General features: G+C 42.2%; 1 long non-coding RNA gene across 2 annotated transcripts; it reads left to right on the top strand.

The window, feature by feature from the left end:
* Positions 1–284: 284 nt before the first annotated feature.
* On the top strand, positions 285–14,817 carry LOC149353686 (uncharacterized). Of its 2 annotated transcripts, XR_016291030.1 has the most exons (4): positions 285–1,278; positions 2,312–2,399; positions 9,310–9,468; positions 12,481–14,817. It is a non-coding gene; the product is annotated as an uncharacterized LOC149353686 (long non-coding RNA). The 2 variants fall into 2 exon arrangements; XR_016291029.1 differs by having other exon boundaries at positions 9,310–14,817.
* The last annotated feature ends 1,305 nt before the right edge of the window (positions 14,818–16,122 follow it).

Here is a 16,122-nt window from a genome sequence, read left to right as displayed (position 1 = left end):
GCAGATATGCAGATATGAACGCAATTTTGCGCACACTAGCCAATAAAACTGACAAAATTTCTTTTGCGAGTAAGTCTTTCTCGGTTAAAAAAAGCGAACTGTAAGTATACATACACGAACGGCACTAATTTTCTGTGTGAAAAATTAGAAGAAAACTCTATTCTCATATCTTGGGAATATACCCCACCGTACATCCCTCGGACGTACACCTTGTCTCTCATGCGGACATACAAAAGTGGATGTGTCCGTACATCTGGTGGATGTATGAATACGAATATCTGAAATCAGATTGTGTTCGTACGTCCGATGGACGTCTGATCTCGGCGAAGGACGTTCAGATCTAGCTCGTACGTCCGACGGATATCTGTGGTTGCGTGGGACTTTCAACGCGTACGCGTTGAAAGTTGAGCGCGTTCGCGAGCTGAGGAAGGGGCCGGCTGTGGTGACTGCTGAAGATTCCGTCGAAGCTTCTGGTGTCAGTGTTGGTGCTTGTGATAGTAACTCGGCTAGCTCGGCTTCCTTGAGTGCAAGTTCCCAGTATACTGACCTCTAGCATTTAGCCTCCTTCCACTGGAATGCAACTGCCACGGCCGTGCCTTACTTAGCTGTTGTAGTTCATTGACTACCAAGGAATCTAGCTAAAAGTACATGTGGCTGCTTCACGGATTTGTTTCTGCTTTCATTGAAAATCTTTTTACATCGTTAATTTACCTCCTGTTGTGCTGTTGCAAAGTTATATTTATTATTTTTTATGGTCCCTACAGGCCCCTGTTGGGGCATTCAGTAATGTAGATTACAGGCAAAACATTATGACTGAAATCAAAAAAGTTAGAGGGTTTTAGGCTGATAAATTACAGACAACATAGTGTTTAGCCACTTGCCTTGTGAGTTTTGCAATCTATGTGGTGCTAGCACCTAACATTTCTTTTTTCATTTAAATTACTGATAAGAAAAGAGTTGCCATGACAAAACATGAACTGCCAGGGACTAATTTTTCATTCAGGAAATTACAGAGTACCAAATGCCTTTTGTTTCAGTTATATATTTTTGCTTGTTTCCCTTTCCCTATTTCTAGACTTCAAGCAGCACGTTATCTGACTACTCAACATCTTGCGCTTTACACAGCAGCAACATGGAGATATATTAAACAAACTATGCGAAGTGCTTCCAAGCCAAGCAATCATCACCAAGCCCCTGCTTATCAGTCAACCATTCACTTCAGTGGATGACCTGCTTAAGTTCAACGAGAAGTTAGACATAGAAAACTTTGCACTTCTGGTGAGTGTTCATGTTAACGGGTCATGCAAGGTATAAAGAAACAAATTAACATGAATTCTTTTGACGCAAACCGAAAAAAAAATATTACAAGGGTGCTGCTGCCAACTGCTCTTTTCTTATGTCAAGCACATCAGATATTTATAGTTAATTACTGCAAACTAATGGGTGAGTTCAAATGGTGCCGCTTTGGACAGAGAATGCTATACCATGGGACATATATTCAAGACACGACCCCCTCTATAAACTTTAGTTTATGGAGGTCTATGGAAGTTTATGGAGGATATCGTAATTCAAGATGCATTGATAGGCTTGCACATGGGCAGTATGGTGGTGGTGGTGGCGGTGGTGTGACACTTTTATTAGAACATCCTTTCTATTAGGCGTTCAGTAGGTCCTGGGCCAAGGCGACGAGGGCACGTTGCAGCTTCAGATCCAAGGAGGAAAGCTAGATGGGCCACGGTGGAGATGGGGGGAAAGGATAGGCGGGGGACTGGAAGGCTGCGTGGCACTGTGTAAGGCAGTGTTCTATGTCTGCATATGTATGTGGACAGTTTGGGCACTGAGGTGTGGAAGTGTACCGGTATAGATAAATTTTGGCTGTTGTATGGAGGAGATTAAACTGCCCAGTAAACCATAAAACGCCACATAGACATCGGCGGGATATTTACGCTGGTCATTAGACACCTCCATTAGACATCCATTTTAGTACCGTTTACGAAAAATCTACGTACCTACAACATGAAAATTGGGGTCCAGTTCACGTTGCAAGTACGTACTGCAGACATCACGCTCGACATTTAGCAGATATTTGTGAACATGTAAGTACGCCCAGTCTACGTAGTCTAGACGTCTATATAAAGAGGATATGACTATACATAGATTAATACCCAGGTGAAAATTTCTAACTGGTTCGAGTCCAACTGTTTTAAGGGACACATTTCCAGTTGTTGCAACTGGAAATTTGTTCCTTAAACCAGTTGCGACTGGAACCAGCTGCAATACGAGATGCAGCTGACACCTGTTACAATTCCAGATGGAACGGAGACCTATACTGCATCCCAGCCACAGACTTCCCTATGGAGCCGTCGGGACGTCCAAGCACTCCAGCTAGCTCAAATACAGTTGAGTAACCGAGTACATGGCCATCACGGGAGCCCAAAATACTGCAGATGACTTCCGAGGGCGTCAGTGTTTTATTGCGCTACGCGCTTTCACTGAATCTTCTCGTTAAGCATAATCGTCAGGTTTACAGCTGCGGTGGCATCAATACTCTTCTGCCGAGCCCAATAATTCAGGGTTGCTGCAAAAGAAAGCATAATTGTTCACTTTTATAGGTGACAAGAGAATAGCACAGCAACCACAAGAAACAAACCCAGTAATTTACGCCACTTTTACCGACGCAAGTCTATGAAGCGTCAAAGGTTGCCCTTGCAGCACTAAAAGGCAGTCGTGCTGAGCGGAGTGTGCTTGCACACGCACTTCGGCACACCATCCGAACGCATGACCACATTTCGGTAGTAGAGGCCAGTTGCATACATCACCAGCCTTTGTTTCAATACACAGCGAGTTTGGCAAAACAGCCAAACGAGTGAGCGTAAAAATATAACGTGCCGATAAATGCGTTAGAATTTTTTTCATTACGAACGCAAAAATAGCATAAAATACACTTCAATGAGTGCACTGAGACTGAGTACGCACCAGGAAAGGTCACGATTCCAGCCGGTGAAAGCGACTTGTAGTCCGAATTCGTACTGACGGGTCCACTTCACCGAGTAGCAAAAGCAAGCAAACTGTCTTCCTTCAGCTCCATCAAGGAAAGAACGGTTCAACAATCTCGCCAGCAATAATAAGGGAATAATTAATTCTGTGTCGAGGTTCTTCAAACACAACGTTCCCACGGAACACGATGAGAAATCGCACACGCTGTGCGCTCTACCACTGCCGCCATGGCTGAACCTAGCCTCGTGCGGAATGTGCGAAACTGACACATATTTTGTATCGTCTCTTTTTTGTACTTAGCAGGCTTGCTGTGGCACAAAAAATATGTTAATAATTTTTAAATTGTAGCATATTACTTTTTCACAGCTGCAATTGCCATGCGCAGTTTGCGCTATTATTGATAAAATACAATACGAACTACAACGCGATGGCGGCGTAGACAATTCACCGCGCTTTCCCCACCGCCGCCTGTCCGCGGCACAGAACAGGCATATGGGCAGCGCATGTAGCATGAAGGCAAGATAACCAATTATAATTAGGGTAACGGGCTGGATTCAGAGAGAATGCAAGCACAGCAGAGAGGATCAGGGCAGGTGGGCAGATGAGGTTCGGAAGTTTGCTGGGATAAGGGGGCCGCCGCTGGCACAGGGTTAACTGGGGAAATTTTTGGCCTGCAGTGGACATGATTACAGTGTTGACATGATGATAAAAAGCGGGACTCAAGAAGTTTATTCTCAAGAAATATGAGGTCACACATTTAGCTACACAAATGCTTAAGCTTTCCTCAGTTGAACATTCCAATAGTTAGTTATCATTGCTAGCGCGATTAGCAGATTTAACACATTTTTGAGAAATAATTACTCCCAAAAATTGAACTGAACCAATTTTTGTACTTTAAATAGTTGGATAAGTTGAATAAAACATGCTTAATCAGAAAAAATGGTTATTATATAGTCCTGGCTACTAAATAACAAAAAGTTTTGTAGTGTGTCCTCACTTTTCAGTGTGGTTGAGATAGCTTGCAGGCTGTAGCACAAGGTATAAATTGAATGTAAGAATAGTAATGAAATAACAATGCGAATCCTGACCAAAGTGACTGGCATTTCAAAGCAACTGCGTACAGTTGAGTCAGAAACCTGATGCGTGTGCATTCAGATTTGTCTTTACTACTTCCCGTATTTTTCTTCTTTCTAGGTAAGATAATGTTGCCGTGAAGCGAGCACGAAAAAACACAAAAACACAGGCAGCGCTGGTCATGCCTCCTCTTTGTAGTCAGCAGCTATTTCCAACTTTAAATGCAGTAAGGCAACACGAAATATGGAACGATTGAAAAATATGGAATTCTTAAATTATATATCTCACTTCCATACCCAGGACGTGATAAGTAATATCTACGAGGATTCTAGGTTAAAGGGGCCCAGAAACACAATCTTAGTTAACTGTTTTGCCTGTTGATTGCATACAGTGAGTTATAATGGTGCTATTAGCGTCGGTAATACCGCGTATATTCCGTTTTTTAATATTTTAATGTCCTCCCAAAAACAACTTCATGGCTCTGATGGTGTCGCCACACAGTGGCGGGTTTTTAGCAGCGGATATGACATCATCTGGCGCAAGCTTGATGATCGGACAAACAGTAAATATACTGCAAATTGTCTGAGTAAATAGAGACACATTTTGTCACCTGTTTGCGTTTTATATTAGATCAACAAAAACAACTTGTTTGTCTTAGATAAAAGCCCTGCAAAGCAAGTAAAATTAAAATACACCACCAGGGGCGCTCTGGCATGGAAACGACGCTGTCAGTCTCAGCAAGAACGAGTTACAGAGAGCAGGCAACCATGGAGTACAAACTTCCGCGACGTGCTCTGGCTGGCTGTTTTGATTGGTTGCGCCAGGTGCTGTCACTGGGAGAGCGAAATAGGAGTGGGAAGCCCCGCCAAAATCGAGTTGAGGGCAGCGTTTTATTTGCTTGTATTTTGAATTTTCTTCACTGAATAACTCCCGTTCCTGTGCATTGATTCCTGTAATTCTTTTTAAGTCAGCATCTGTGTGACATAAAGAACCCACCTGAAGTATAGCCGGTATCCCCCCAAGCAGTGTTTCGCAGCCCCTTTAAGGCAGATATAATGTCGTGGGTACGTCTCCAGCTTTTCCACGAAAAATGGTTGGTAGATAAGACGTTTGAGAGATTTTGCTTTGGTACATAGACGTTCAGACTTAATCTGGACATCTATGGGAGGTTTGTGGTTTGCTGGGTGTATTCGGCAAAGAATGACGAGGGATCCATATGACGAGGGATCCACTGAAGGGTCACCGGTCGTGGGCTTAATGCTATGAGGGCGGCATCTAAAGCCGATCAGGTAGGGAAGGGGAGGGCTCTTTTGTGGAAGGCTCGCAGTGTTGCCTGCGAGTCTGTAATATCTACGAAGAGTCTAGGTTAAGGCAGATATAATGTCGTGGGTACGTCTCCAGCTTTTCCACGAAAAATGGTTGGTAGATAAGACGTCTGAGAGATTTTGCTTTGGTACATAGACGTTCAGACTTAATCTGGACATCTATGGGAGGTTTGTGGTTTGCTGGGTGTATTCGGCAAAGAATGACGAGGGATCCATATGACGAGGGATCCACTGAAGGGTCACCGGTCGTGGGCTTAATGCTATGAGGGCGGCATCTAAAGCCGATCAGGTAGGGAAGGGGAGGGCTCTTTTGTGGAAGGCTCGCAGTGCTGCCTGCGAGTCTGTATAGACAACGTATGCGGTGGTGGGAGGTAGGGTGGCAAAGTGTGCGATCGCATTGGCGATCCCGTGTATTTCTATGCGAGAGTGGAGGGTGGGGAGGTGTATGGACCGGTTGTGTGAGTGCTGGTTGTAGAGAGGGAAGGGTGGAGGAAGAAGGCTGCTGTGGAGCCCGCGGTTTCCGTGAGACAGGAGTCTGTGTAGGCCACCGCCGCAGCGTCCAAGGGTGGCTTGTGGTTGTATGCGTATGCTTGGCGGTGGCCTGCGTGTGTGTATGTGCGGACATGTTGCGTGGAATGGGTGAGAGGCGGAGGTTAGGGGGGTAGATCAGAGAATGCGGTGGGTCTGGGAAAGAGATAGGTGCGTAGGGAGTCTGGGATAGTATCCACCCCAGCTGGTGAGCTGGACAGGCGGATTATTTGTCTCTCCCGGTGCAGGTTAAGGAAGGCTTGAAAAGGGTGGAATAGGCCTATTCTGTACAGGGTGTCTGTAGAAGCCCGAGGGGGGAGTCCTAGTGTTGCTTTATATAGTATATTGAGGGCCTGGGTTAGTTTGTCTTGTTGTGTACTTGTAAGGGGGCAGTAAGGTATGGAGTACAGGGATTTGTTCAGGGCCAGCGCTTGAGCAAGGCGGCTGGCGTGTGTCTCGGAGAGGCCGGCATGTTTTAAAACTACGCGGCGGAGTAAGTGTGTGATTGAGTGGCATGTGCGTATGGACTGATTGATGGCAGAGGTGAAAGTGTTGGAGTTGAGTGGCATACCCAGGATGCGACAAGAGTCTACGCGGGGGATGCGCTGTCTGGCAAGGGTGAGAGGGATGGAGGGGTTCATCGTCCGCTGATATTTACTGCGTGTTATGAGTAGAAGTTCTGATTTCTCCGGAGTGGGTTGCAGGCCCTCTTGGGAGAGGTGTGAGGAAATGGTGTTAAGTGCATGTTGGAGTGTGGTTTGGACCTCTCCCAATGAGCCAGTGGTGACCCACAAGGTTAGATCGTCTGCATAGAAGATGAAATGAAGGTCGGGAATATCGGCTAGGGCCCGGGCGAGCAGGACCACGCCTAGGTTAAAGAGAGTGGGAGAGAGGACGGCACCTTGTGGAGGGCCACGAGTGAGTGGGATGGAGTGAGACAGTTTGTCGAGATAGCGGATACGGGCAGAGCGGTGGGAGTGGAAAGCTCTTGTGTCCGCATTGTGTGTGTGTCTGCACTGCGTGTCCGCACTGTGCTGCTGCTGTGTCCGCACTGCGTGTCAGCTAGTATATATGGTGAGGATGTGGTCGTGTGATATGTAGTCGAAAGCCTTGCGTATGGCGGTTACTATAAGGCTTTCACCTGCGCAGCATCTGGAGCATTTGAGTTAAAGAAGGCGTGTTGAAGGAGAAGGAAAAGGTCTTGGGTGGATAGTGCTCGGCGAAAGCCAATGAGGGTGGGGGGGGAGATAGTCGGTGGCCTGAAGATGGGAAGTGAGGCAGGCAAGCACCATGTGCTCCATGAGCTGCCTGCGCAGGAGGTGAGGGAAATAGGATGGAGGTTGTTGATGCTGGAGGCTTTATTGGGTTTCGGTATGAATGAGACCAGGGACGATGTCCAGTCCACTGGCAGGGTGCCAGAGGTCCAGGCGTTGTTGATGACATTAAGAAGAAATGTGTGGGCTTCGGGGGGAAGGTTCTTGAGAGTTGTGTATGTGATTTTGTGTGTACCAAGGGCAGAGTGTGTGTTACAATGCGCAAGTGCTGTGTCAAGTTCTGTGTGTGTGAAGGGACGTCTAGTGTGGGAAGGGCTGGGCCATAATATGGTGAGTTTAAAGAGGACTGTGAGGGTGGGAAATAAAGTTATTCATAACAAAGAATCATTGCTTCTGAAAATTTTAAGACGTCAGTTGCTAAAGGCAGCAGCACCGGCAGTAGCAGCCCTCCTGGCCATGGCCTTGCTGCACTGTATTGAAATAATTTGCAGTACTGTGTCTACTTTAGGGTTGGTCCACCTACTCTAACACATGCCCTTGTTAAATGCAAAATGTTACATGCATCAGGAATTATTCACCTTAGGAGTCACATTTTAGTGCGGTTATTGTCAAAAGTTTCATTGTGCACAGCAAGAGCTTATTGAATGCTAGAACTGCACAAACTGCATGCCTATGAGAAATTATTTTTACATTCATCAATCTTTTGGTGCTGTGCATCCCTTTACATTAGCAGCTCCTCAAGCAACAGTGCCTGCTGTAGGAATACATCTAGATACACAATCTATTTTCCCTCTTCATTGAACCTCTCAGCAAAGCAGAAACGATCTGTGTAGAAAGTTTTTTTTCTGGGTTTCTTGTCACAATACGCCTGCTGTGGGTAGGTAACCTGGCTGAATTTTCCAGCATTATTCTTTTCATCTGTTATTGTTTTGAATTAATATGAACAGATTTCTTGGCTTAACCATTTGTAGGACAATTGGGCACATGTGTCTCATTTGGTTCAAGCCTTGGCAAACGGAAAATGTTGAACCTATCTACCATATTTTTGCGTGCTGAAAACTACCGAACTGAAAACTACCAAACAGACCATTCAGCGTGCTTTTATTGGTCGCTGATAAGCATCCTTGATACTCTGTGTTTTTACGTGCACATGTGTACAGTTCGACGCGGCAGATTTTGTAAGAAAAAAAAATGCATTTAAGCTCATGTACATCTTCTCTCAGTCAACTGCCTCATAATACTTCTTGAAGCAATGTTCAGTTCTAATGCAAATATATTCATATGTTAAAGGGGGTGCGGTATAGATACTCGCCTCATTGCAGGTCTTTTAGCAAAAACATTGGCACAAATTATCTATACCGCTTTTTTCTACAAAACCAGTGCCTAGAATAGCTTGGAAATGATGTTGTTGAATTTTACCATTTTTATCCATGTGAAATGTAAAATTTCCTGCTTCACTGTCATTAAAATTTTTGCGCTTGTAAATGAAGTGACAAAATTTTGTCCTGAAGCCTTTGGCAACCAGAGTACCGTATTTACTCGATTCTGACGCGCCCTCGATTTTAACACACATCTATTTTTAAAGGTCAGAAAAAAGTGTTGCTGGCATAATCATACTCGATTGTAACACACATGCAATTTTTAAACGACTTGTTTTTTCCGGTAAGAAGGTGCATGCTATAATTTAGTAAATACAGTATGCAAGCAGTCTCCAGTGGTAATTTTTGTGTAATTTTTGCAACCCCACATTATATATATATATATATATATATATATATATATATATATATATATATATATATATATACGATAAACGTTTCTAAGAAATCCTTAACTGCAGAGCAATATGCCGGTGTTTGAGTATGTGCTTGGTTTTAGCAGTAAAGGAGCTCGACTTTATGTTTTATGCCTAATGGCAATTGTGTTGTACCCTGTTAAACCTCTTTTCAGCATTGGTTTCGTTTTTTTATATGTGGTACACCTTTTTCAGCACCTTAGTTTCTTTTTGTGCACCTACACCTACCGAAAAGTAAAATATTCTGCAAAGTGATCTGTTCCTCTTCGTGTATTGGAGATGCTTTCCATAACAAACGCGCATTCTTTCTTTGCAGGTACGAGAACTTATTCAGCTTGGGGGAAAAATTTCAATGTCGCTGCTAAGCACATGCTGGCATACGTAATAAGTGATCAGCTGGCAGCAAAGTTCTCTCGGGTTGTGAGGAAATACAAGCTGAACTTTTCAGCCTTGAAGACATCCAGTGCAATTATAGGTAAGCCAGAGACTACTGCTTGCTTATAAACGTCTTCTGCAGGGGTAGAGAGCCAGTTGCAGAAAATTGAATTTTGGTTGCCTGTAGCAGCTGCAAATGTTGTGCCTCTCTCCTCTCTCTAAGAATGAAACATGGAAAAAAATACTTTTCTCCCCTTTTGTGTACAAATTTTTTCAGCCGGACACATGAGCATGAAATGGATTTTTGAAAACCAGCTCAGTGCTTGCCTCTTGCAGTGATAGCTATATATGAGGAACTTGCTATAGAATAACTGGTGTTGAGTTAACCTCTGTCCAACTTCTGGGCAAATAAAAAGTTATGCAGGTAGGCCTCAGTGATAAAGGCCGTGGAGGCTCTCGGAAAAACATTTCATATGCAGTCATGTGATTCATTTGAGTTGTCATTGATACTTTGCCCCGCAGAATCCTGAATGGAGTTTTCATTCCATTTTGTAAGGTTTGTGAGTGTCTAGGGGAAGGACATAAGTACCGGGATGTCGGATTACCTGTCCTTTACTTCCTCACATCTCATTCAGTTTGCTTAACACACGTGCTGGTGGGTGAGTTGCTTAGTTGATGAACTACCCAAGTGACTGAAGTAATTTTGGGCTCTCCAGTATGGCATGCCTTATTACCACAATGTTGATTTGGCAAGTTACATAGTTTTGTAGCAGGTATGGTGAAGCAGTTCATTTGGGTTGCATTAACATGCATGCAAACAAGTGGACCAACAAAAGTTAGAGCCAAATGTTGGAACTATCATGTTGTTGTACATTAGGATGCTAAGAGTAAACAAGCTTTAAAGCCCACGGTTTAAACAAAATTGTGTCATAGCTGTTACTCACACTGGCTGAAACTGAAAATAACTGAACTGAAAACTGAAATAACTGAAAACCAAGGCCATCACTGAGGAGAATGGAACAAAAGTTTATACAACTTTAAACACAGCAGTTTAACCCAGTTCAGCAGTCTCATGCGTGATTTCATCATTGCCTTTGCATAGTGTGGTGCGCTTTTTAATTACTGGCCAGGCTCCAGCCATAGTCTTGATAGGGCTGTTATACGGTCATGGAAAACTTGGCTGGCATAACTATCTTGCTTTCTTTCATTCCTGCTTTTTATGCATACCCAAAGTGAACCCTGCCATAAGTATTATTACCTAAATTCGGTTCATGATGCTTACAAAGCAGTTCACTAATACATGACATTAACACTCAAAAACTGCCCACAAGCCTAAAGCTTGTGGTTACATCTAAACCATCACACTAATCACATGGCTGAGCCTGTCTTAGGTAATGATACCGATGGCAGGGTTCACTCACTAACAAGGCAGCCAGGTGATCCAGGTGAATTTTTGAGAAGTTTCGTTTTGTGTGCTTAAGACATTTTGAATAATTAAGAAAATTTATGTTCATTCTGCAGATGGTTGATTTCTTTTGTAATCCTGGTCTCCATCCTTCCATTATCAGCTGTTGGAATTCAGGGGGTAAAAATCGGGCTATATTTTTAAAGTTCAAATCGGATTATTCAGCAAAACATTCTCTACTTCTGTTTTTTAGGTCATTTTTTTATTGAATGACAAATTACTACAAGAGCTCATTTTTTTGTGAGATATAAAATGGTGTGACCTTTATCATTATTTCATAAAGAGTATGACTGGCAGGTCGCACCTAAAAAATGTTTATCAACTCAGTATTTTGCTTTCTATCTTGTTTATTAAACATTTCCTAGCATGCATTACCGTCTCTTGAAAACGGTTATTCAAAATCAGTGACCACCCAGGTAGCACCGAAACATTGCGATAATGTTACATTTTTGTTACGCTCAAATGTTATTTCAGTGTCCTTAATGTCCTTTTTTTTTCTAATGTTTTGTAATGTTACATATAAATGTTCGAATAACATTCCCCAAACATTCATGAAACATGTAAACAACATAAATGCAACATTCTCGAAAATGGTGAAGCAGCCCCGCACAAGCATGCAGGCCTGCCAGTGGTGACGGCACTCAACTTACAACACTTTGCAAGAACCATGCAACAACAAGAGCGACACCTTCACTACAGCACAGCAACTCGTATTCACTCACCTCCAAACGGATATCATGCCGCCGAGCTTATATACTCGCTACTGCGGGATGTCCCATGAGTGACAGTAGGGAATTGGTAATAACTAAAGTTTTGTGACAAAATAATGGGGCTCTTCATGTAATCTATGGCGAGTACTATCTAAGAGATATGGTTACAAGGTACTGTTAGTTGAAAAACATCTTTACTCTAAGAACAGTGAGAAAATGTCTGGAAATCCGTGCTGAAAATATATTTGCATTGTTGTTTTATAGTTGCGACTCTAACATTATAATAAAATTTAGAAGATTATATTAAAACAACGTTTGTTTAGAATGCGAAAGTAACGTTTCCTATGTAACTTATAAAGTTATATGTTAATTTTTAATGTTAATGTAAAGTTACTATGCAGCATGTAACGTTACTCCAACTTACATAACATTTTTACAACACTATTCTAATGTTCGGTGCTACCTGGGCATTTTGGAAGCACGATGAAGAGTCTTCGAGCAGTGTGTCATTTATGCAGGTAAAGCTTGATACAATAAGTCATGTTGAACACCTCTTTACTGGCTTCTCACTTTGGAAGCATAGTTTTAGAACTTATCCTCAAATTAAGCCACATCATGAAAAGCAAATATTAAAGGGGTTTAAAATCGTCGGTGAACTGAAAACCTATAGTCTGGGTTGAGCGCAAGGTATCTGCTAATTTTCGTGCAGGTCTTCGGCTTTGTGCACCAGAAAACTACCTCCGCTTCAAGGCGCATTTTTGAGTAGAAGTCGAGTTTAACCTGACTTTCGAGAATTGTGTTAACGGACAAGAATTTGTTAAACTAGGGTTTTACCCCTAAAACAAAGGGCTTAATTAATGGCATGTATGGTAACTGGGCATTGACAACTGTGCATTAACTGTGTAACTGTGCATTAATCATTTATTTTGTTTTGCAGATGGCAATTGATATGTGAGTCGTAGCAGTCCTTTTGTAAGCCATACTAGCCAGTGCTACCTTTCGGCAAGGGCAAAGAGATGTCACAGTAGTCAGTCACTGAAGTCTCCAGATCCTTCACAGGAGCTGTACATAAACCTTTATGTAAAGCCATTTCTCCTTTGTTTAACATTATTGTGTCTGCACATCACAAGAACTGATGTGCTTTGTTATTCACCTGTGCTTTTTGCTGAAGCTTGGGACACCCTGTTTTTGCCTTTTTTTTTAGTGTCAACCTAAATCGGTACAGGCGCCAAATATTCAGGTTCTGCTTATTGGTAGGGATTATGCACAGGGCATTATGAATGACAAAGCTGGAGGTGCCTAAGAGTGCTTTAGATAATTCTCTAAAGGGCTGTCTTCCACTTGGAGTGTCTCCTTGTGAGCTCAGACATCTATGGTCTGTATACGAAACTGCTGCAAGTCACTTGCAATCACGGGATGTGACTCATTCGCTGCTCTGTCGTATGATACTATTCAGAGCCGCCACAAGCTAAGTACGCTTGGAACATATGACAGAGCAGCAAAAGGTTCATGCTTTTTTTTGAGTGCACATAACTTCTACCATCTACTCTTGACACGGTAGTGCACAGAACTCTGAGAGAATGTCACCCTTTCATCATTTTTAATGGGCCAGGCATTGTCATCAGTGGTAAAAACAACTGAAAACTTGGTGACTGTGCTTTTCTGCACTTTGCAAGTTAAATTTAACACATATTGATGCACCGTTTTTTTGTTTTTTAAGTTTGAGGGGATTGATTCCTTTTGATGTTTAAATGGTTATCCAGACAGTACTCGGCCGTTCGCTTGCGGTTCATGTACATCATGCTTTGCTGTAAGATCTTTCAAGTCGTGTTTCATGTGTGTTTCTTGATACACTGTTTGTGATTATCGGTGGGATTTTTTTTTTCTTTTGAAGTTGTAATGGCCATCAGTGTCGGCATTTGTGATGTCTTATGAATGTTCTGCTTTGTTGCGTGAAACAAAGAGCGAGGGGCTCGCTTACAGAAAATTGAGCTATTTTTTTTCCAAACAATATTAGTCACGAGTGTCTCGTAGGTGCAAAGTTCTAGAGAGAGGCTGAATAGCCTTTATTGTAATAAGGAAAGCCCAACAGCTGGTATATGTTTTTGCTTTTGTGATGTGCAACCAATGTAAATTATTTTGCCCCGCCGCGGTGGCTCAGTGGTTACGGCGTTCGGCTGCTGACCCGAAAGACGCGGGTTCGATCCCGGCCGCGGCGGCTGAATTTCGATGAAGGCGAAATTCTAGAGGCCCGTGTGCTGTTCGATGTCAGTGCACGTTAAAAAAACCCAGGTGGTCGAAATTTCCGGAGCCCTTCACTACGGCGTCCCTTATAGCCTTATAGTTGCTTTGGGACGTTAAACCCCAATAAACCTAAACCTAAACCTTAGCTGACTGGTTCTGCGTCAGTGCTTGTTGCAGTGAGCACATTTCATTTCAGTTTGTGCTTGCATTTAGGCCTTCGTATAAATTGATTTTGGGCTTGAGTGTGGCAGGTTTTTTTGTAATGGCACAATTTTTCAACTGCATCAAATTCCCCGGTGATATTCTCTATTATTTTGATATTGTATTTTTAAAGTGCATTTGATTTTTAACAGTTTGTGAGACTTTACCAAATGTCCATTTATATATGTACTGCATGGTTTAGGCTAGGTGTTAAGCTCAACCAGTCAACTTTTCATAGCTGCTCGACCAGCTGTGCTGTTTCTGTGATTAACGAAATACTAGTCATATTATTCTAGTTTTAGTTTTTAACGCTTATTCAAGTTTGTTTTAGTTTTAATGCCTGTTGCTTACCAGTAAACTTGTTGCAGGTGCATCTAGTTTATTAATTCTAAGTCTTGTGTTCCTTCAATATCAAATTCTTTATTGTACTCTTGGTTGATGATACTAGTCATTTACTATTAAACGATCTCCTGTTCTTGATTTTGTGGATCATATATAATGGGTACTAGTATGTGTTAACTGGTAGGCAGTTCACCTAATCTGGTCTTGGTTCTACTTGGAGCTATTCAGAGTGCAAATTTTTTTTCAACAAGCCTGGAAGCTATGTTCTTGTATTTTTTTGGCGCCAGTTTTGCATTCTTATGAACATATGTCCTTCTTATGTACTGTGCCATGCAAGTATTCACATGGCCATCGTGTTTTCATGTTTGCACTGTGAAATGTTTTGTGCCTTTTCCTAAATGATAGTTTACTGGTCATTAGTGGCAATATCTTTAGAGTTGAGCTGGAACTGCAGTTGCAGTGTTCTTCACTGTGATACTTTGAAATAAAGTGCAATTTTGAATACTCATTTCAATAAAAAATGTGTGTTGGTAAAGCATGCACATGCTTTGCACCCATCATTTGGCATTTTTCAATACATTGTTTTGTTAATACTTTTTAACACTTAATACAGTGTACAGTCACATCTAAGATGATAATTTTGTAGTATGAAATGAACTGCCAATTTTTACTCAGTGTGCCGGGTGTCCCAACTAAATGTAACCAAACTTTTAAAAAAGGTGAAGTGTCCTAGTCCAGTGAAACCAACTGAGGGTTGTTAATAGTCGTGTGGCCTAGTCTTGAGCATTTTTTTGCTCTTCAAAGTTCATTAATTAGTTAAGTTTAATTAGCTAACTTTTTAATTACTGACTTCAGGAAGAAAGTGTCAATGAACAAGTTTTAGATCACCTCGAAAAACTGCTAGTAGTGGTGTTTCTGTCAAGTTACGATTTCCGTAGCTTCATTTATAGGCCTTAAAAGAAAGTTATCACGTGACCAGCTGCTCACTCACTTCTCTGTCCCATCGTGCACCCAAAGTCTAATTGAGAAGAGGACTTCAGAAAGAACGGATTTTATTCTTTAAGGTGTGTCTTGGGGCGTTGAAGTGGCACAGTTGTCATGTGGAAGCTTTTTCTTAATGTGCGGGTTATGGTTAAAGGTTGGTAAAAAAACTACTTTACGTAAATATTACTTTGCTGCAAATGCCTCACTAAGCTGTTTCTCAAAGCGATCTACAACTTTTCCATTGACGCTTTGTTCCTCAAGTCAATAATTAAAAAGTTAGTTAATTAAGCTTAACTAATTAGTCAACCTTGAAGAACGAAAAAAATACTGTAGACTAGGTCACACGACTCTAAACAACCCTCATTTGGTTTCAGACGGCTAGAACATCCCGTGTTTTTTTAAAAGCTTGGTTACATTTAGCTGGGACACCTGGTATGTTGATGGCAGTGGGTACAAAAGCTACCATACCACAGAAGGACACTATTTCAAGAACGGCTTCCTCACTGCAGTTGCTGCATGTTTAACTCCTCCTGTACATGGAAGCCAGTTTTTTATGTTCAGATCGAGGCAATTGTCCAAAGTGTCAGTTTGTTGTGTGTCAGTGATACATACATGACATTTCTTTTTGATCAAAAGAGACGTATTGATGCAGTCTGTAGAGTTTCAGCAGTATATTGGCCCCTTGGTCAAGACAGCTGATTACTGAGCTTGTAAACTTAATGCCTTGCATCCCACCAGCTGTCAGTTTGTGCATTGTTGAATGCCACTGGCACTCTTCCAGCAGACAGCAGATAAGGAAACATGCTAT

Source organism: Amblyomma mixtum, chromosome 3 (genome assembly GCF_055824585.1).
Source record: "Amblyomma mixtum isolate Tamu chromosome 3, ASM5582458v1, whole genome shotgun sequence".
NCBI lineage: Eukaryota > Metazoa > Arthropoda > Arachnida > Ixodida > Ixodidae > Amblyomma > Amblyomma mixtum.
The sequence above is the reverse complement of the archived record's forward strand: the minus strand, read 5'-3'. Positions and strand labels throughout refer to the sequence as shown.